The 23,052-nt window shown below is 40.5% G+C and overlaps 1 long non-coding RNA gene across 2 annotated transcripts in view; it reads left to right on the plus strand.

The window, feature by feature from the left end:
* Positions 1–23,052, plus strand: part of LOC103144558 (uncharacterized) — a 67,488-nt gene that overhangs the window by 8,091 nt on the left and 36,345 nt on the right. For both annotated transcript variants that reach the window (XR_001663312.1, XR_476927.2), the window contains exon 3: positions 17,691–17,773. This is a non-coding gene — a long non-coding RNA (uncharacterized LOC103144558). The remainder of the gene's footprint in view (positions 1–17,690; positions 17,774–23,052) is intronic.

Consider the following 23,052-nt stretch of genomic DNA (forward strand, 5'->3'; position numbering starts at 1 on the left):
AGGTTAGGGCCACCTGGGTGAGGGTCGGTGTAAAGGCCGAGCCGGGCATGGATTGGCCTTCATGCCAATGGTAACATGAAGGCCCTCCATGCAACCAGCTTAGGTTGGTCTCATGGAGGTCTGTCTTTCCTCGGACCTCCTGCTGACCCACTCCCTTTGTGCCCTGACTCGGCGCAAAGCCCGAGTCAGGCTATGAAACCAGGCATGTAGACCCTTGATTGATTGGAGGTCTGTCAAAGCCTGGTCCTAATATGGTGGACTCTTTGCTTTGGGTCAGGGGTAACGTTTAGAACAGTAGTGCCCAAAGTCGGTCCTCGAGGGCTGGCATCCTGCATGTTTTAGTTCTCCCTGGTTTAACGCACCTGGATTCAATGATGACTCAATAGGAGGCCTAAGAAGAACACTGACATGCTTAGGAGGTTGTTTCTACCACCAGGGAGATAACTAAAACGTGCAGGATGCTGACCCTCAAAGACCAACTTTGGGCACCCCTGGTTTAGAGGTAAGATGCAAATTAAGTGTTAGTTAATGTTGGGGTTAGGAATAGACTATTATTGGTTAGGGTTAGGGAAAATGTTTGGGTTAGGCAAAATCGCAGCTACTAAAATGAAGGGAAATCAATACAAAGTTCTAATATGGGTCAAAATAGTTTTGACAAACCTGTATAGCATTTTGTTTTCTAAATCATTCTGTAAATAATGATGATATAATGTTAGGTTGTTTTTCTGCCAATTGCATAGCTGCAGTACACTAGTAGTCTAATGCGTTGAATGTGGTCAGACACATTCAACTCATTAGAAACCAATCAGAACCAAAAGGCAAACATATACAGGCCCAAGCTCGATAATCAACTAAAACTCAGTTTCACACAAATACAAGGATGCTAGCATAAATGTTTGAACGGGACCTTCAAGGTCGCTATTAAGCTAATTTTCTTTTAACTAGTTTTCTTGTCTCTTCCACCAAGAGACATGCAAATGTACCTTTATCTTGGCTTTGTTCTATTCTTCCTCTTTTTCTTTGTCCCTGAAGAAGTTATTTTTTGTCAGTCTGCCACCTGCAAGCACCAACATAGCTGTGTACAACGGTAAGAAATGTGGTTTTGTTAATTTAAGCCAAGTCTATAATATAAGCTAGCATAGTATACAGTAATCAATTTGGCATACTGATGACAGTATCTAATCTTGAAGATGGCTTAAGAAGATGCATTCATATCTTTGAAGTTAATGTTTTCTGTTTCTTTACTTTGTCAGTCCACAACTGACTTTCTGGTAACTGTAGTTCATATCTGAGGATTACGTGATACTTTTATTTTCTGTAATGACGCATGTTCAGTTTACCGCAAAGCTGTGGTGTAATAACTGGTGAGTAGTTCGTAGATGCTGCCTCTCGCTTCCAAACCACTGCGACACCAAAACGATACCACTAAGCCTTTGTATTTTTAAAAGAAAGTTACATTAAAATATGTCACGGCATTTTATGTTAAGTACTTTCTCTCTCTCTATCTTCACATAGAAAAAATGGATGGAGGCGAGTACAAGGGAATACTGTAGTAAAGTCTGTTGGTGTGCAAAATCCATGAGACTGAGCAAAATTTTAACTTCCAGGGGGACAGCAGTCACAAATCCCCAATGTAATAGTTTAGATCAACGCACATTCATGTCTTAGAATGGTCTGGTCAAAGTCCAAACATAAATCCACTTGAAATTTGGTGGTCATAGTCACTCAGTTTGACTGAGCTTGAGGCAGACGTATGACCCTGTCTGCAAAGTTCAGTGTGTCTATTTTTATGAACAGTAAGCTTGCGTAATGGGACTTCAAAACACCCTTCAAACTTGTGGAAGGGAAAGGGTAAATGAGAAGGATTCGGCACAGCACAATTGAATTGTTACCAACGCAGCTGGGCTCCTAATATTCCCCCTTCTTCAAACTGTTTAGGCTTATAGCATTTATCCACATTACTCACATAAAGATGCCTTGGGCGTATCATCAACAGTTTGCACAGGGAAACTGTGGAAGACGTCCCAAGCCCCACTTACGCACACATACAACAGGAATTAACTGAACTAGCGAGGCAGCAGAAGGGTCTTAGACCGCGTCTCGTCTGCTTTCACGTGCCAAGAAACAAGATATTCCAGAGAAACCAATCTGCTTATGCATTTCAGTTCACCAGATGGACATAGTGTTATGAAAAACATGCTTTCTATGAATCCATCATCAGGTACAAGTTTCTGGACCTTGCAACTTAACAAATTTGTTAGAAGCAACGGCACGTGGTGCGTCTAACAACATAAGATCTACTTGAGTCTCTGGTTTCTCTGTTACCCAAAGCAGAATGACTTTCCGAGCAGCTGTAGAACCCAAACTGTCCTAGATGACAGTTTTAAGCAGGCACCTAAACAAACATCCTGGGAAATTAAAGGGCCTGTGTCAGGCCTCTGCTGCTGTGCGCGGTAATTTGTATGATTTTCTACAGCCTGACAACAATCAGGTCTCATCTCGCTGCCCATCTTAAGAGGATTTACTACCAAAAGGAGTAAGAGTACAAATTTTTTATGGTACCACTAAAAAAAATGAAGGAAATAAAAGATAATTCTTGTAACATTCCTCATCACAAATAAAAGCTAACCGAAGGCCACACAATGGAAAACACTGAGACGCACAAATCGGGAGTGACCATGACTTCTCCTGAACTGGGCTAAAACTCATCCAACTCATAGGAACACGGAGGCCCAATTTAAAGAGCTTTGGGTTTTTTTGAGGAAGTAAACACAAGGAAAAAAATGAAGGTTTCTTAGCGAGACTGCAATTATTCAAGGTAATTGCAATGTTAAGCAGAAACTGGAACTTGTCATTAATAAAATTCATTGTTCAGTTAATATGGTGGTCTGCTGTCTGGACTGCTCAGGATAAATATTAGGACTTTTTTGTAGACAGCTCACGTGGCCTTGCAGAGGGTCAACACTACTTAATGGACTGGTTTGTCTTTTACCTCACAGGATGGTACAATAGCACAGTTTTATTCCATTGCTTTGAGGTTGGATATGTTCAGATGGTTAACAGGCTATAATGGTCTTCAATGTTTGATGACTCTGTGGCTCATGACTGCTCTGTGCCTGAAGTGCACTCTTATCTGAAAAAAAAAAAAAAAAAACATACCCTACAATATTAAACATTTCTACAGTTAGTGGTTAGGTCCTTTCTAGAGCAATACCTCACATAACGGGGGAAAAAAGAACATTTCTATGACTGTCAATGCGTTTTGTGAGAAGATCAAGCAAATCCCAACATTCAGTAGCTTATAGAATCACCTTTTCAAAACAATAACCTCAAGACATCATTGTGGAAGCGATCATCTCTTCTTTATAACATTACTTCATTTCAAGTCAACTTGCATTTTGCCCAGATCCTGTAGCTTGAAAGCTGGTTTGAGATGTTGGTGCCATTGCTCTGTGTTGGGGTTTGCTTGCCATTGTGCATCGTGTTCGAAGATCTCTCCTCTGGTCTCATCTGTCTGAAAGACGTTGTGCTTGAAATATGTATTGTGGTTTATTCTGATGTAACCTGCCAGAGATGGACTTTTTGTTTTAGAGTAAATTCTCTTTCCGTGTTTAGACTGTTGCAACAATTCTTGAGTTTTGTTGGAACAATATTTATCTAACCTTAGGGGGTATGGGTTAGGACATCAGTACTGGGACGATTTGGCCACTGTCTCCCATTGGGAAATGTTCTAACCATGAATATTTTTTTTCTCTGATGAATGATAGACTTCATTTCTTTGGAAATGGTCTTATAACACTTTTCAGTTTGAGGTATCAACATTTATCTCTTTCGGGTCTTTGATAAAGTCTTATTTCAAAGGGAATTTGTGGAAATACACCAGATTAATCTTTTTAGCATAGAAGTGGTCACTCCTGATGATGATCAGTTAATCAAATGGATTTGCAAAACCCGCAGTTGCTGCTACCTTCCTTTTTAAATCCCACTGAAGCAGCAAAGATGTACATAGTTTTTCAGGTCACTGACGGTTATGGAAACTTTATTTTACTCATGACTTTACTTATCTTTGGAAGAAAATAAATTTTAGTGCTTACACATGAGTGGCTGTTGAGCTGCAGTCCGAAAGAATTTCATTTTACAGCTTATACAGTTCAGCTATGCAAATGTGAAAGATTTTTTATTTGAGTGCTCCATCTGACCCCATTTGAATGTATAACAGATAAAAAGAATATGTTTCCTCATTGGTAAAGCTTATGTGAAGTAGTTTCAGCCCCCTCTGTAAAACTTAATGGGATTAAGACTAGCAATGGTTATTCCAAAACTGAAGCAGTGTGTCTGAGATAAAGTTATAAAGCAATGCCTTGGATAAACCTTGTCTGCTGGATAACCCCTGCTTCATTATTTAACATCATCTTATTAGAAAAACTCTAACCTGCAGAAACGGTATGATGGTAAAATGTGTAGTTTTGAAAGTCTAACATTTTGGGAAATAGATGATTGTCAAACTTAAGCTATAGAATAAAGAAACTGGTTTAGACTAAATCAGTGATCATTTTATATTTACATGACTTGTTAAATCTGTTGTTCCGTATTTATCCAGTGAGGTTACTAAACATAAGGTTAATGAATGAAAACTTGTTCCTGTAGTATACAGCTGAAATTAGATATTTATATCAGCTGTATAAAATGACAGATCATCTTTTTATTTTCACTGTATTAGAATTCAGACTAAATTTTTCTTGTTTTAGGTTAGGATTATTAAAATTCTCTATTAGATAAATGTCATAATAATGGGAGATGATTTTATTAGTAGATTTTATCTTATTTACTAAGACATGAAGTAACTTAACACTTTAGGGGGAGAGAGAGATTTAATTCTAAACGGTTAAATAAAAGTTTCTTTTTTTACAATGGTCGTATATGTTTGACAGGATTTGTGATCGGACGAGCGAAAAACACATTAATAATTGGCTTCTGTAGTACCTCTCAACTATAAAAAAGCCTTTTTTGTTAACTACTCTGCATATAAACACTGAGCAGAAATAGACATAGTTTTTATCTGCATCACTATTTGTTTAGAGTGCTGAAGGAAGAGCAGTTGGGATTGTTGGTGAGTGAATGGCTGTAAGCTGATAAGTCTGCTACTACTCTACCTGTCCTGCACTAACCCCTCTGACGTCACGGCGCTTTGGCCCAGCAGCCTTTGCGCATCAGGACAGACTCCTTGCTGGCAACAAGAATGATGACTTGTGTGTTTATCTTGCTCAATACAAAGAGGCCATGTAATCTAAATACATAAGGTAATATAAATACAAAGGTACCATATAATGGCATCCATTGTGGCCGCGGCCCCAGGAGTGTGTGCGGACGGGGACATCTTGGCTATGCCTCCTGGCCCCGGCTCTGGTCGGGCATGCTGGCACCCTTTGTGTTTAAAAAAACTCCCGGAAAGTTTACAGTGAGTGTACTTCTGCTGCGCTTTGTGTGACAAGATTTAACGCACCATACCCATCAGCGGCAAAACAGCCACAGACCTCCCTGGAATCCACTCTGCCACTTTCCATTCATGCATTTCCACGCATTCCCCGGCTTCCTTCAAATGTCCCGTCGCAGCAAACCTCTGTTGACAATTAATATCGGCTCTGTTTGTCAGGCCGCAAGCTCAGAGGCTACTGTGTGTTTACTGCACTTTTGTTCTGTCGTGTGTCACCCTTTGGAGCAATGCAAGTTGGAGAAGCGCACAATTTCCAATTTATCTGCTGAAGAAAGACACCGTGTACGTGAATAGCAACTCAGTGCAGCAGTGCTACCTCAGGCTCTCATTTTTTTAGACAATTACTTAATTTAAAGCAATATATTATGTTAAATACATTTTTATTGTATAGCTGCACAAAATGATGAGCTACAGTATCACCAGTAAGTGTTTATACCTTGGCGTTTGGTTATGTTCGAGATTACAAAAGGGATTTTGTGCAATTGCTTTAAAGGCATCCTTTACAAAATAACCCATAGTAGTCAAAAGTTTACAGATTTATTTTTAATTCATACAGAATGTAAAAATATAAAGGTCTTAACACCCATAGCTTAATATTTTGTTGAAGCACCGTTAGCCACAGTCTCAGTCTAAAAACATGGTCAACCTGTTTTTTTTGTGTGTTTTTCTTACTGTTCTCTTCAGACCGTCTCAAGCTGAGTAAGTCTGGTGCTGCATCCTCAGTAGAGAAACATTTCCGGGTCACTTCCGGAAATATTTCATTCGATTTAAATCCATATCTGTCTGTATCACTATAAGACAGGTCCTACAGTCACTCTCTGGATCATTGTCATACTGGAAGATGAAGCGTCATCTTAGTTTGGAGCTCCAAAGCACTATGAGGTACATTTTCTGAAAGAATATCTCCATGTTCGGTTGCTATCGCTTCAATTTCTAAAGCAGAGCTCTGTAACTGCAGTCCTCACATGCCACTGACCTACAACTTTTGGATCCCAGCTCCAACACACCTGAATTGTAGGGATGGTGTTTAGCCAGGTCATGACCCGTTCCTATTTATTAGAATTCAGGGCAAAAACTTGTTTTGTTGTTTCATCTGACCAGAGAATCTTGCTTCACCTTGTCTGGCGATCGCTAACGTGGGTTTTTGCCGTATTGAAACAAGCTGCAATCTTTATATTATAAACCAAAGGTCTCATTGGTGAATAGTTGATCTTTGAGACACTTTTCTAATCCCCACCAGTGAAGTACTAAAGCTCCTTGTAAGTAACCATTGGTTGCCTCTCTGACCCTTCCTTCCTGACCTTTACTTTAGTCGTGAAGGCAGAAGTAGGGAGGGTTCTGGTCGTGGTTCCATTTCCAATTATTAGAGACAACATTGCTTTTACAGGCCACTCAATGCTGCCAAAACCATTTTTTCTATGTTTCCCCAGATTTTTCATTTTACATAATCTTGGGCTTTCCACAAACAAATACTCTGACTTGATTGCATAGTTTCTGCTTTGACATGTACTGCCAACAGTGAAACCTTGTGTATACAACAGTGTTCCATTGAAAATCATGTTTAATCAACTAAATTTATTGCAGATGGACTACGATCAGGTTGCAGGAACTTCTCAAAGATGATCCGTGGAAATCCAATGTATCCAAAGTCAATTTTTAGGATCAAAGCAAAAAGTGTAAATATGTACAATGCTCCCCCCCATTTTTTTTACACTTTTACAAAATGTCTCACTTTGTCCTGCCAAAGAAAAGCATCCCCACAACTATCACACACAAAATCAGAATAAAATACATTTAAAATGTTGCTTTAATGTGACAAAATGTGAGGAAGTTTAAGGTATGAGGTAATAAAAGCACTTTGACATTGGAAACAGATCTACGCCTGGTCCCAGCTTTATTGTAAATGTTATATTAAAGCTACTCCCTGGTTTATCTATGCTATCTGTTTTGTTATTGTAACTGAAACAACTGCAACTGTAAAACAGAATGACTAAAAAGCTCGGCGTTATATATGTCAAACAACTTACATTATAATCCAACAGCAGTGCCTAGAACATTCCTCTCAGGACTCTTGGTTTTCTTTAGCGTGTGCGTGCTCCCGTTGCTCGAACACTAGAAACTTGTGACGAAGAAACGCTCCAACTGTGAGAGATGGAAAGACGAGGTAGAACATCATTGATCTGTTATTGTAACCTGCAGCAGATATTGCTAATAATAACACGCCTCCATGATGTCAGCATTCCTGTGGAGTAAAATTTACACCGTGTTTTGTGCTTAGCAATCAAACGGTAGTCGGGGTAATGCTGGCAGCAGGAGAGGCATGGAAATCTCACTGCATCAATCTTATCCACGAGGAAACGTTGATTCAAATAACATTTTTCATAAGAAATAAAATGAAATGTGCAACCGCTTTTACTACTGGAGCATTTTTTTTCCCTTCTGAGTCTAATTTTTTTGGGTGGAAAAAGGTGAGTTTTGGAGAAACGTGCGGTGACCTCTTCCATGTCGCGCTCAGATGCGGCCTTTATGTATGGAAAGAAATGAAAAGCCTTGAAATCCCAGACATAATGTAAACATCTGCTTTATTTCAGCCATAGTCCTTAACAGACACTCCACTAAATGCGCATACCAAACATGACAGCAGGGGGGTTATGAGGAAGAAGGATCCTCTCTTTCATGACTGCTGATATCCATTGCAAATATGAATTGTCACCCTGACCTTTTCTGCTTTGATCCAATCTTTTCGCCGAAATGAAAGGCATGTTTTTTTGGTACTCCTCTGAAATGCTTTGACTCCAGCAAGCAAACCAAGGTGTTGCACAACGCGCCATCATCAGGGTGATAGTAATCCCGAGTGGCAGCAGGCACACTTACTGGCTGCGCAGATCGCCTCAAATTAGGACCCAGCTCCATTGTGAGCCCAGGAATCAGAGTTGGCAACTTCATGGAAGCTCCCCTGCTATTACCACACTGCTCTCTGACGTCCCAGCGAAGACAGTCCTGTAGTCATAACATTCATGTTGGGGTTGGTCTGCTCTCAGATGGCTGACCTCGACTTAAACCCACAACAGCAACACTATGACTGTGATTTTTAATAATGTTTGAGATTCGGGAGAGTCTTGCTAATGCTACAGTGCCCTGCATGTAATGTGTCCATGGACCCCTTGAACTTTTCACTTTTTTCTGCCGCTGTACAACCGCAAACCTCATTGGTGTTGTACAGAATAGAACCATGGTCCATAATAATAAAGTAAGCATGATTTGTGGTTGATCAAAATGGGGGTCCTCCCATATTATCATCGTCTGTATCCGCCTATCCTTGCAGGGGCGATGTCACCCGTTTCCAGCGGTTATGGGATGTGAGGTGTGGCACACCCTGGATCATTACAGGGCAACACAGAACAAACAATCACGCAGAGACACACATTCATACCCAAGAGAGCAGTTTAGAGTAACCAATTAACCTAAAAGCCATGTTTTTGCACTGCAGGAGGAAGCCAGAGTACCTGGAGAGAAGCCATGTATTGTTAAAGCTTTTCGTTTTTTTTCATGCATAGACCTCAATATGGAAGAGATTACTCCTTGTTCTTTAAAATTGCTGATTTTTCAGCTGAAAATAATGTAGCTCTAGTGCTAGAAGTGCTACCCCATTTCTCATTTTATTGTGCAAACTACATGCAAGTGTGGCTGTATTAAAAGTATTTAGTGGAATGAATACTGAAAAAAGCAAATGGAAAGGAGGTGTTCAAGTGTTTGCTGTAGACTGAGTGAAGAAAAGATTTCAAAGGCTTTTGTTCCTACATGGCAATTCAAGCAAAAACAGTTCTGACTATTACGCCCAAGTTTGCACATTATTATTGGATTGCAGGATTATTGTCTATTCTGGCAGACATTCATGATTTGTGTAAAACAATGTTTCCTGTCTTGATGTGTTCTGCTGTTTTAATAGAGGAATCCTGTATAGGTCTAAACATCTGTAAACGAAGGGGATTTTATGAAACATCAAATCCTGACATCTTTGAAGTTTTACATAGTTTTGACTATGCAACACTTCTCTGTGATGTCAAAGTCTTTTATTTGTAATGAACGATCACCTCACCATTTGGGGATAACGTTCCAGTTGTCTCAGGGCCCAAAGTGGTCAGATAATTCTCAAATCACACAGTCAATGCAATGATGACATAAGTGCCACTTTCATTTTCAAGCATCCAGCATCCTGTAGTGAGTGAAGTGTGTCTGTAGAGGCTTTACACAAGACAAAATGATGTGTGTGAATCTTTGACGATTATGCAGCAAACGTGTGGAGGAAGGTCTGATGGTCAGGTCAGAAGAAAGTGTAACCTTTTTGGCCTTTATGTAAGGCAAAGAAAAACACAAAACTTAAAAATGGTGGTGGTGGAATCGTGCTAAAGGTTATTCTCCTAAGAAAGGGTAGTATTTCAACTTGCCCTGAATGGTAAGAAGTAAAGAAAAAACCCGGTAACATTGTGTACAAATCCTCAGAGGGATTCTGCAAGATGAATTCAAGGGTAGCAGGGCCCTGGCTGGAGGTTGGCTGGTGAATTAGCAGAATCATCAGATTAGGCAGGACAATGTAAGCTTTGATGATGAGTACATTAAGGCCCAAATGGGAGATTTGTGGAACCAAAACTGGGGTGGACCATTGACAACACCAGAAACATTTCTCGACACTATTAAGAAGCATTTCTTGAGTGAAAAACATCCAAGATCCCTGCCTCTGTTTACAAGCTTAGCTCACAATTGCCAGTATTCTGCTCAGCCTTTGCGGTGGCCATCCAATGGACTAAAAACCTTCCATCCATCCTCTACAGCGACATCCTCAGCTGTTCTAAAAGACGCCGTTACATGACAGAGCTTCTCATCAGCGAATCGGTAGACAGACAGAAAACTGGAGACACACAGCAGCACCTCCCTCCACCCAAACATCAGAACGTGACATGCTGCAGGTGCGTCTCTCTGACACGACTTCAAGACGAGGTCCATGTGTGGAATTTTTTCCTTTTTTTCTGCCAAGTGTCCATTTTTCCAGGAGACTATGAATAGCTGTATATCTGCAGAAGGTAAAGAATTGATGGGTGTGTTTGTTTCCAGCGAGCAGCACGTCTCGAGATCTGAGCTTCTGCCGGCCTCTTCAGACACAGAGAGCGCTGCAGATACTCGCAAGATGCAGCTCTTGTTTAATAAATGTCGCTTCGTCTTTAAAACACTAAAAACAGACAGCCAAAAGCTTTTCTTTTTTTCCATTCCCGAGGCTTCAGATCAATGCGGCCTGCGTACTTTCACAGTTTCATAAAAGCACACGGAATACAGCCAATGTCTTTGGTTAAAGATGAGGCGTTTGAGTGTTTCTAAATCTCTGGCCATTTAGTGTTTACTGCATGTGCTCCCAGATCCAAGAAAATGTTCAAACTCTCTGATTTTCTTTGTTATATTTATTCATGCCGATGAATAATTCAGCATTTTGAGTGTTTAGAGAAATCTGCTGCAGATAAGTGCAAAAGAAATTTTGAATGCATGATGTCATCTAAATTGAAGTCTGCTGTATGTTATAACTGTTATAAATAAAAGTGCTTTGGACAGAGTAGAAATGATACACTTGTGCAATGAGTGGAGATGTGAGTGGACTAATATGGTGGTTATGTTTGGTCTAATTGGCAAGTTTGAAAGATTTGCAAATCTGCTTGTTTTGACTCTGCTGGCCACTTCAGAAAAATCTTTACTATCTGGTTGGAGAATGCTCACCAATCAGTTTGTGATGCTACGCTAGGTTATGCAGAAGAACAATGATCCAAATTAATCCAGCAAAAAATATTTCTGGGAAAATCTGATTAAGATTTTGTGGCAAGATCTTAAATAAAACGGTCTTCCACCGTTAAAGACTACCAACGTTGACAAATTTAGTTGAGGAGGCAATTTGCCACATTTTACATCTACTCGGGTTAAGGTTCGTTTGATTATTTCAAACATCCGAATGTCACAAAAAAGCAATGACGGAAGAAATGTGCTACAGCATTCCTTGTCCTACACAATCTTGCTGTATAGAAAGCATATTCGGATGCATCTACCGTAACGCCTTATCGCTTCTGCATTTTCTTTTCTTTTTTCTTTTTGGTGATTCATGCTATTTTTCCAAGACAAGCAAAGTAAATGCCAGCAGTTTTTGAGGGCCAGATGAAGCCTCAGAGGTTGAGGTGGCAGGAGTCTCGCTTTGAAAGGGGAGGGAGACAAGAAAGAAGAAAGGAAGGGAGTAGTGATGAAATGTGGTGATGATATTTGGGTTGAGAGAAGGTAATTTTCCTGTGCGAGAGGGGAAAAATGCATGCTTTAAAAAGAGACCAAAGCTCTTTCAGCACAAATGACAAATTACCATCTTACACTTCAAAAAATGAAGCCGGTAGTTCAGAAGATATTCGCTTTTTATGGTCTGAAAGTGTAAAAGTAGATAGCATGTCTCTTTTAGGAAATAAAACAAATCAGACTTTTTTTTTTTATTAATTATAACCCTAGGCTGTAAATTGTTGCTTGTTGGGCCTCTTTTTGCATGATCCTATACAGCAATGTGATGTGGCAAACAGATGATCAACCTGTGGCTAAAGGTTGCTTTGATCGTTGGGTCTGGAGTGTCACCTTCCTCTTGACGACACTTCATAGTTTCTCTGTCAGATTCAAGTCAGACGAGTTTTCTGGCCAATCAGAACCAGCTTTTGGTACCTTGACAAATTCTGGACAAGGAACAATGTTCCTTGTTGTTGGAACACTTTTATCTATCACACATTTTCCTTTAACTGTACTGTCTATGACTATGCCTGAGTGTGGCAACATGAGTTTCAATTTTTTTTTTTTCCCTTAAAATTTCACAAACACTGAATTTTAGATTTTCCGTATATAAGAAATAAAGGCTTGACGTATTTCACTTTGTTCATGAGTATATAATTGATTTTTCATTTTTAATGATTTATTTTGTGGCAATGTGGCAATATGTCTCATGATGTAGCTTCAAATCGTGTGTAAAGCTGCAGATACAGACAAATTGGTACAAGTTGCTGAAAAAAAAACAAGTACTTAACAGATGGTGACAATATTTGGTAGTCTAATTCAGCTTCCATGTGAAATAATCAAATTATGGACAGAAAAACGTCATGGAATCTGTTGAATCTAAGCTTTTGTGTTGGATTCCCACTTGAAGCCAGTGGGTATATTAAGCTACAGGACTTTAGTGTGTGTGTGTCATGTGAAGGCCGTGTGTGTGTTTACAGGGCCGGTGAGCAGCGATCCGCATCATAACCATGGAGATTGTCACAGGGTCAGCTCTGTGCCGCGCTCTCCCCAGTGGGAAACAAACACTGGCGCGTCACGCTGAAACCTCAGCTTTCTAATTGGCTGCTAATTAGAAATGAGTGTGACCCGCAGGTTTTTATTCACAGCCCTGAGTACCTGAAATGTAAGTAAGCATCAAAGTGCAGGAGGAGCTGGACTAAGTCAGCGGATTAGGGATGAAATCTCTGATTACTGAAGTGAAAAAAATCTGCCTTTAAAGAAGCATGAAAATAAATCCCTGTAGCGTACCGCACGCTTCTGCTTACATTTTATAATGCTAAGGTTCTCAAACAGTGGTACGAGTAATGTTACAATTGATATGATGTTTTATGCATTTTTTTTTCTTTTTGCTTCATTTTTGTAAAAGAGAAACTAAATGAAGTAAGGACTCAACGACAGGGTTAATTCATCCCATGCAAGTTATGACCAGTTATCCACTGGTGCGGTTTAGTATGATTTCTAGAAGAAATAGTGTTAAAATATAGGAGCTACATTTCAAAATTATTGAAAAACAAAATCTAAAAATTTTGGAAAACGTATTTGAAGACTTTCCCGTGGCTGCTTGGTATTGGAATAGCTAGTTAAACAAATAATTTTTTCTTTATATTAATTAACATTATTCTGTGTAACCTGTCGTGGAGCAGCTTGATCTGCTGTAGGTTCTGGGACAGTGGAAGTAAAAAGAAACTGTTCTGTCTTTGATTAATGTGCTGTTTAAATGTTTGTTTTCTCTTTCTCTTTGCCTCATGAGAACCGTGTAATTCTATAGCAAAAAATAAACCGGGTCATCACAAACAAGAGGCTTGATTTATTATGTGTCGTTCACAAATTACTAGCTTCTTATCAGATCACAGATCAAATTTCTGTAAGGAAATGTTGATGTGTGCATAGGTCAGTTCAGTTAGATAGTTAGATAGATAGATAGACACCACTAATTATGTCCTGTTTTTTGAGTTCAGCAGCAAAACACTGGTCTACAGCACTTTGTAGACCAGAATCTAAACAAACAGAATAAGGATTTTCAGTGGTTGCCTCTTTCGTCTTTGACAAGAGACCATGTGCCATTTCTCCCACAATCACCAGACTTGCGCATTTGTTTTGGTTATATTTACCCAGAATGCCCGGCGCTACAGTCTGCTTCCTGCTTTTGGTCCACTTGCATCCACATACCCATTCGAACCACGCCAGAGTTCACTTCAACCAAACCGAGACCAAGGTTTGTAGGCGGACCAGAGTTCCCTTCTTTTGGTCCGCATCAGACCAATTGCACATTCACTCTTAACCAAACAAACTGGACTTTCTAGGCAAACGTACCAGAGTAAACAGAGGTGTGAATGCACCTTTAGTGTATACCTAAAAAATTAGCAGTGCAATAAAGTTTGACACAGTACTTCGTTATATTTCGGTGGAAACTAAGTCAGTATTGCTTTGACTAAATCTGTGACCGTCTGTCTCGACTGTATACAGTGCATTGTGTGTGTGCATGTTTATTTTCCTCAGGCATTTTACACAGTTTCTGTCCCGTTATTGAAAAATGATCGTGCGACATTTGTTTTGACAAAGCACACCGAACCCTACTGCCTCCATAATCCCACACTTCCTACGACGCGGTGCCCAGTTTACAGCCGAGGGCTTCACTAATAACTTTCTTTTCAAATGATCGCTTTGCTACACGACTTCAGAAGAAAGCAGCGAGCATGAAATTTAATTACGGCGCACACGCTCCGCAGCGCTGTCCAGAGCTGTCCGTTTTAATCTCTTCTTTGCCCCCTCAAAGATTCTCTTGAGTCTTTTAGCTAGACTTCTGCTTTCTGCTGTCTCTTTTTGGGTTGTTTCTCAATTTTCCAGGCTTATTGTAGACTGTCAATCTGACCTCTTTTTCCCTCTGTACATAAGTAATAACTCTCCAAAGAAGATTGGATCAGAAGCAGCATGGTGCATGTTTTATCTGTGCTTTCTTACAGCATGCTGCCTCTGCTGAGTTACAGTCATGACGTAGTTATTTGAGAGCCGAGTTGATGTCCAACTGGGCCGACTCTCCCCTACAGTCTGATGGTGATTTAGCTTTGAAACTGCTGCTGTCAGCCTAGGAAAGTAAAAACACTTTCCATCTTTGTCAATGCTGTCCACTGAATGACTCCTGTTCAGCTCAAGAATCCGTCCATAATATCCTCGGTATGAGCAGAAATCATATCAATCCCGTTATTATGTTTTAAAAGACAGTACAGACCCCATTCAATAAATTAGGCGATTGCTGATAAGCCCATTTATTTCAGGAACTTTATCACTAAGGGAAACACATTATACAGATTAATTACACAGATGGATGTCTAAAACCTTTGTGTTGATTGTGATGATTTTCCTTCTACAGGTAATGAAAACATGACATTTAGAATTAGAATATTACATCAGACCAATAAAGAAAACAATTTTGAAAACAGAAATGTGGACTTAATGTAACATATGTTTAGTTTAAAATGTTATTTTAAAAGGTAATGCAATGTTTTGCAGAAGTATTCACACCCTTGCACTTTGGATTTTTCCATTGGACCATTCAAACACATCTGATGCGATTGCTATCGTTCTGCAACACAAATCGTTTTGGACGTAGACCAAAAAGGTCAATTTTTGACCTTATTTGAACAGACCACCCTCTTGCCATGCTTTCATAAAGACCAGATCTAAATGTTGGTGTGCTGTTGTCTCCTACCTCTGATTTGTCCGTCTGAACTGTGGACGCCTAAGACTCCTTCATGGGCCTCTTTTTTTTTGTCAAATTAAGTGGATGGACATGTATTGGTAGGTTTGCAGTTGTGCCATACTCTTCAATTTTGGAGTCATGGGTTGAACAGAACTCTGAGATGAGTTTAAAACTTGGGACACCTTCCTGCTGTGCTCCTTGTTCTTGTACTGAATTTTATTTATGGATATCAGATTAATAGAAGGGCACAAATTGATATGGATGCTGCACTTTTTGGATTGGAAAGACATGTAAAATTTTCATTACACTTGACAATGCATGGATTTGTATTGGTCTATGTTGAAGTTTGTGGTTTCCCAGTCACTGTCTTTCTTTTCCTTTAAGGCAAAGCAATAATAATGTCTTCGTTGACTCGTCATACCAGATTATCTTAGCCAACAACAAGCAGTTATTGCTCATTAAATTTTCCCATTGAACTTTCTTCGTTTTCCTGTCCTGCTCTTGGGTTCATCTGCATTTATTTCTGTTACTATCAGCAAAGGTCAGCTGCTCAATAGCAAAGACAAGACAGGCTGTAGTGTCTAGGTCTGGGGACTGTGGGGGTGGCTTGTGGTTCCAAGGAACACCAATTCCAGACACACTCGCTGTGTGGCAGGAACCGCCAAGAAACGCAGGGGAGGTTTCCTGCCCCGGATCCTGGGCTGGGAACATAGTATACTGTATCCCACTCCCATCACCAGACCCCCTAGGGGTCCAAAGACGGAGGGGAGAATCACGTTCTGTTCCTATACTAAAAATACTTCCAATTCGCTCTGTTGGCATCCCTCCTGAACCTGGGAGCTGCATGATCTGGCTCCGCTCCTTAGTCACTGCCTTGGACTTTCACTCTGACTTCAGCTCTTCCTTCTGCCTTGTCCTCATTATGTTCCCTAGCTGTGAGTCCGTTTCTCTGGTCCTCTGTGTGTGGTTGTGAGAAAATAAATATCAGAAGGGGTCGACTGGAAGCGAAGCTGTGGTCTGGCCTGTGGTCAGGCACTGATTCACAGATTTGCAGATCTCTGTGACATCGTGTTATGATTTCTTTTACAAATTGTTATATGGCAATACTTGCACGCTTGAGAGACGACTTTAATTCTGATATATGTCACAGTGTGAGATCCAGAGTCATCACAGAAGTTTTAGCCAAAGACTCGACAGAGGAACGGAATCGGTTTGTGGTCTAATAAAGTCAACGGGAACCAACATACGCAGCACTCTGTGCCAAAGTCTGGGTATCATCAATCCTTGTCCAGAGTTGTGCACACTGTTGTTTTTTGAAAGAAAGTTAAATATAGTTTTCACAGGTTTCCACAAGAATATGAAGAGTGTGTTGTATATATGAAACTCTCCTTCACACTTGGTAGAGCTACCTTTCACTGCAGTTACAACACCAGGTCTTGGAGGGTATGTCTCTATCTGCTTTAAAAATCCTCAGTTAAACTAATTTGTTTTGGACAGTCGCATCAAATTAAGTGGAATAGATTAACAGCCTGGTGAAGGCAGTTCATGCACAAAATTAAAAAACAAAGATGAAAAAAATAAACAGGCACTTTAGAGTGAATAAGATGATGATTCCTAAATTTAGTTGGCTGCTAACATAGCTAACAAAGAATCTATGGGAAATAATTTCATTCTTCAGAAAGTGATTGTGTCAAGAGGCCAAGAGGCTGGGGACCCACAAATCACAGTTGGTGAGTATCATGCTTCTAAACCCAATATAATATTCAACAGCTCCAAGTAACCTACTGCACTGTCTGTTTACTTGACTGGAGAAGTTCTGCGCTCATCCAATTATCTTGTTAAAGTGAAGACTTAAAAAAAAAAAACAGAAAAGGAGGAGGAAGAGGAGCCTTAACAAAATGGCTCTGGGCTTTTGCCAAGACGAAGGGGTCTCCCATGGGGACCGCTAGTGTGCCGTTTAGAGGAGAGCGGACAAAAATAGGTCCCCGGATCGCAGGGAAAGCCCCTGCAAAATTCTGGGATAGTGACCACAGGCCTGCTTGCTGGACAGCCAGCTGTAGTCACAGCAGTTGTTGCTGAGGAGTGACGTTAAGTGATGGTCCTTTCTGGCCGCGTCGCTCAACATATTTTGTCTGATTCTGTTTGTGTTCCTTGCAGATGGGAAACAAGCCGGGTCCCTGTTCTCGAGAGTTCCTGGGGGAGCGCAGGACTAGAGGGAGGCGACGCTGCCAACATTCCATGTAAGCCTGGCATTACCACGGTGACGACACTAAACGGGAATGGCGGCAGGAGGGACATGAAGTATTTAATCCTGAAGGCTTGTTCACACAATTACGCACTTTTGAGTTCAAAGTTCAGATAAATAACTCTCATATCTTAGTGGAAAACAAAGTAGTTTACTGCAATTAAATGGCTCATTTACTCTAAACACTTAACCAGAAGATATCTCTTCCTAGTTATCGGATCTGGGTATTTACATCATTTGTGTTTATATCAGTTGTGGTTACAGTTTGTGTTTTTGAACACAGTGTTTAAGCTAACGCTGTCGAATGTTCTTGGTCTGCTATGTTGGCCCGCAACCAGTTGCTTGTGATATTTATATATTCTACTTCATTTTGGAGGAGCAGGTGGATTATGATGCATTTTTAAGTATTTGATTGGAATCAAAATGTGCAGAGAGGGATTATCTTAGATCATTGGTTTCAAACATAGTTTTAGACTTCGGTAATATAGCCCTGAAAACAACTCTACTGTTCATTTTCATCAGACAAAGATTAATTTCTCAAATCCCAGATAAAAATGTCAAATCAAATTCAAATTACGCATTTTATTTGTGGTGGTATTTTGTGTTTGGAAAACAGCATATCTGGAAGAAAACATTACAAACATAAATTCACAAATGTGAATATAAATATGCAAAACAGATGTTGTGGTTATCTTATAAATGTTGCATTACATTGGTGTACAAATTGAGCCTGGTCCTCAGAGGACTTGGTAAAAATCGAAATGGGTGACGAGAGAGAGAGAGGCAGTTCCTCACTCCTGACCTAGAAGGTTCAGGTCACCTAGACAGGCCACACTGAAGATGGTATCATTGCTTGTTTACTAGTCATAAAAGATCCACATAAACTGTGTCTGGCATCCACCACAGGCCTCGAACCAATTCCACGTGTCAGACTACACCCTGTCTCAATGGTTGCAGTAAAGTCACATGACCTTTTGGTGCACCCAGTTTGTTTCTATTTCTGTCACTCTGAGTGCTTCATTCTTTAGTCAATGAACGTACCATAAACTGCTACTTACGATAATAAGGGTTCATTCTGATAACATCTTAAAAACAAGCCAAATTTAAAAAATAAACCCAAGGGACTTCCAAGTCCTAGCTAGCCGCAATGCTAACCCCGGCCCCATCGTCAACGTGTGTCAGCTTGTTAATAAAGCGGCTCTCATTATGATCGTTGGATTTCCACATCATGGTAACAACATATAAAAAACGTAGTGGTCTTTTCATAACAAGACCATGTTATTTGATCATTCCCACTGTGTCTCATATGCAGTGCAGCCTATAGAGAGCAACTATCGAGCAAAACTAACATTCATGACTGATGGAAAGTGATTTTCTGACCCATAACTGTGGAGGACCTAAAGAGAATTGAAGTGTCTTCATCATTTTGAGATGGACGGGGGATAAAAGAAGAGGCTGACCGATCAGATTGAGCAGCTTTCATGGTGGATATCATGTGCGGCCGGCAGCAGCATAAACAAACATGGTGCCCTTGTTCACGGGGGCATGAATCATAAGCAGGAGAGAAGTTCGCAGACAGTGGCCCTTGTCAATGTGATGGTGTGGATATAGCTCCGGTCATGTCAGACTGTGTGGGAAACACAAAGAGGGGCCGGTTGAGTCACATGGGTCGTCCTGCTCCCAAAGACACAACTCTCTCCCCGTTCCTTCAGCCCTTCACTCATTCCTTCTCCCCGCTCAACAAGCCCACCCTCGTGTTTCTCTCAAACGCATTAGTGCGTCCTCTGTTTATTGCAGTAGTCAACATGCTGTTTATTCAGACCACATCTTCCTTATATGTTTATCCCATCGGCTCAGATTTTTCTGGAGGCTTGGCATTCTGATTGTTTTGTTGGCTTAAAATAAGTTAGGTAAGAAACTGGTGGGAACTTTTTTGACATAATTTCAGAAGAAGGAACCATGTAATGCTATCTTTTACTGATATGGTCTTAGAGGTATTGATAAAATACCTGGATGATGCATGGTGTGATCACTTGAATACTGACACCAGTTTTGCACAAAGGCAAAGCGACATTCATCATGACTGCTACTGCAATCTGTACTGTTTATATCTATAGAAGCGCCAATGTTTAAAAAGCGCCAAAGACATTCATGACATTAGATTATCTGCCTAAAGGGTTGTTGGACAAAATGTATTACATTGAAAGCAATGTTATGTTGTTTCATCAAAAACATGCGGTCTTACCCATAGTGTAAGTGTAGTGCTCCTTCAGACTAGCCAGGAGCAATTAGCAAACACATGGTGGAACTGGGAGTCTGCTGAGCTCATTATGCGGGCCACAATTCGAAGCGTGTGATGCGCCAAGCGAGTCCGACGCGTCCAACAAATAGGCCGGCGACGGAAAACAAAGGCTAGAGCGATTTTGACTCATCTGACGTGCCTCCACGTAGACTTTGAACATAAACCAGACGTGCGAAACGCTCAGTGTAGAGCAAAAATGTCAAGAGCCTCCATTCAAAGTGCACACATGTCGAACTTGAAACGTCGAACGCGCTTGGTGTGAACACACCATAAGAGCAGGGGCTTCTTTTAAAAAGACAGAGACCCGATTTCAAGGCACTGAATCAGGAAGTAGAATTTCTTTCTTTTTTTTTTTTTTTAAAGCTTTCATTGGCTCTAGTGGCCTTTATTTAATAGTGACTTGACAGGAAAGAGGGTAATGAGAGAAGGGGAAGACATGCGGCATAGGTCGCCAGGCCGGGAATCGAACCTGCGACGGCCACGTCGAGGACTAGGGCCTCCACATGTGGCCCGTGCTCAACCCCCTCGCCACCCCAGCACCCCATAGAATTTCTTTTAAGTCATATTTGACACACATAGCATTTTTATAACACCTGAAGGTAACATAGTTACTTGATTATGCTGTAAAATGGCGCTATGTGCTTGGAAAATGCATAATACTGCACCTTTAAGTGATTTTGGTCTAAGGGAACAAGCCGAAATGCCTGTTCTTAATCCGTGCAGCCAGCATGCCACTCCTATTATACAGTTGATGGAAAGAAGTGTTGAAATTGAAAGATTGATGCAAGTCCTGTAAAATCCCTACATGTGAATGCAATTTTTTTCATTGAGAAAACTTCAGAACCGCCATCCTCGGTGCTACACGCACCACCGAAAACCCAAACAAACAGAGGGTTATATTAAGCTGCTGGGTAAAAACAAAGCTATTAAAAAAATTCTGCAAGTCTCATATTGCACCTGTTAACAAACTGCTGCCGCTGTTCACTGAGGGCGACAGGAAAAAAGGTCTGGAAATAACTTTCCCATGAGCCCCTGGTCCAAAATAAAATAAAGGGGGCTGGCAGGAACCGCCCATTGATCTGCTGCAACCCAGCCATGGGAACCGTGCAGAACTGTCTGTGGAGATTTGAGCTGAATAAATGAGTAAAACAGCCGACCCAGAGTGCGTCTCTCTATTTGCATCTCTGATTCGGTCGCTCATTTATCATTAGCAAATGTGGGTGCAAACTGCGTGAGTTCCTGTATTCCTTACAGATGTTCAGGGCACTTGTCCTGCAGACGCCTTATTGATATCCATGAAACACAATGAGCGGAATGAGGAATAAGTAAATGGCAGCTGAAGTGTGGGAGTGAAGAGCCAATAATACTTGTAAACAAACAAAAAAAAAAGAAGTAGCACGCTAGCCACTACGGCCAAAGTAAACACACTCACACGCAGCACGCCTCAGTGAAAACATTTACATTCAACATCTCACAAAAGGCCGTTTATTAAAAGAAAACAGTAATGCCTCAGCGACTCGCAAAGCCGCAACGTCTCTCAGAACCCGGACCGGCTTTATCCACCAAAGACGAGTCCGGATTTCAGCGGGATGAATCACTGAATATTTTGGGGGCAGAGGCGGCTTAACCGTAGCACACCAACCGGCTCTGTTCACCTTTCCGTGCTCCATTCTCAGACTGCCCTGCTATTTTAGGGACCTCTGATGATGACTCTGTCTTGGCCACATCTCGCTTTTTCCACTGAAGAAGAAGAAGAAAAAGAAAAAAAAAAACAAAACTTATTCATAATCCTCCCAATAACTCAACGCTGTTTGTCCAGCATTGATAAAAGTGAAGGGAGCTCTTTTAATCTACATTTTGCATTCTTTAGAAGTGAACAGCTTCGTCGGCGAGGGCGACTCCGTTTGCTGCAGGGAGGCTGTTTACATGGGGTGAGGAGGGGGGGAGCTGCAGAGATTCAGCGACCAGACAAGACAATGAAAAGGCCTCTGTGGGTGGGCAGCGGTCGCCCCCCAGATCATCAGCACGATGCATAAAGCTCTCAGAAAAATGTACATATTTTGTGCCAAACAGTTTGTTTTATGACATATTCATGGCAGCGGCACTATCTGGACTTTAAAGCGCGTCGCTTTAAAAGGAAAAAGGCTGAGGAGCACGCAAAGATTGCTGTCAGAGTAACAACAAGGAAGAAACTGATCCAGGGAATCCCCTAAATCCAGCTTTAGGATGCTCAGGGGCGAAGGTGGGACCGAGAGGTCAAAGGTCGTAGGTGATGCAAAGCTTTTGTGGCTTACAGGGTGACATAGCGTTTTTTAAAAGGCTGGAAATGTAAAAAATTGACGTCATAAAAGTTTGAGTTTCAGGTTAGATTTGAATTCACTTTGTAAAAGATAAAAATGGAAACAACGAAGGGATTTTTTTTATTCGTTTAGTTGATCTTTATTTTTGATTTGGAATGTCAAAACTTCAGTTTGTACCCAATCCTCAGATCATTTTGTGTTTTTGAGTTACGAACAGATAAAACAGACACTGATTCAAAAGTCAGATTTTGAAAAAAGACATTTCACAGTTTTATTGGTCTCTAGATCTTCTTACTTTTGGGTTTAAAGCTGGATGTGCGTATTGAACTAGGTTTGGTTTAGCAGTGAAATTCCTGTTTTTTTTGTTGTTTTTTTATTTTATGTTGTGAAGTAAAGAGGAATACTATTCGCAAACTGTGGTTTAAAATGCCTATTTTTAATCAAAAACATGTAATCCAGGTTAGATTTTCAGAATTAATGTAATTAAGCTCAAAAGGCCAAACCAATAGAGAAATAACCCTTTACTACGCTGTCAAATCAGGAAAACATGTAGTGTTATAACTTGTAGAAAAAAACAACCCCAGCTAAATTCTAAAAATAATTTACATTCAAATGTCAATGTCATATATTTAGTGTAGAAAAATTTGCAATCTTCAAATATAATCCTTGGCT

This window comes from Poecilia formosa, unplaced genomic scaffold (assembly GCF_000485575.1).
Source record: "Poecilia formosa unplaced genomic scaffold, Poecilia_formosa-5.1.2 Scaffold4, whole genome shotgun sequence".
Lineage (NCBI taxonomy): Eukaryota > Metazoa > Chordata > Actinopteri > Cyprinodontiformes > Poeciliidae > Poecilia > Poecilia formosa.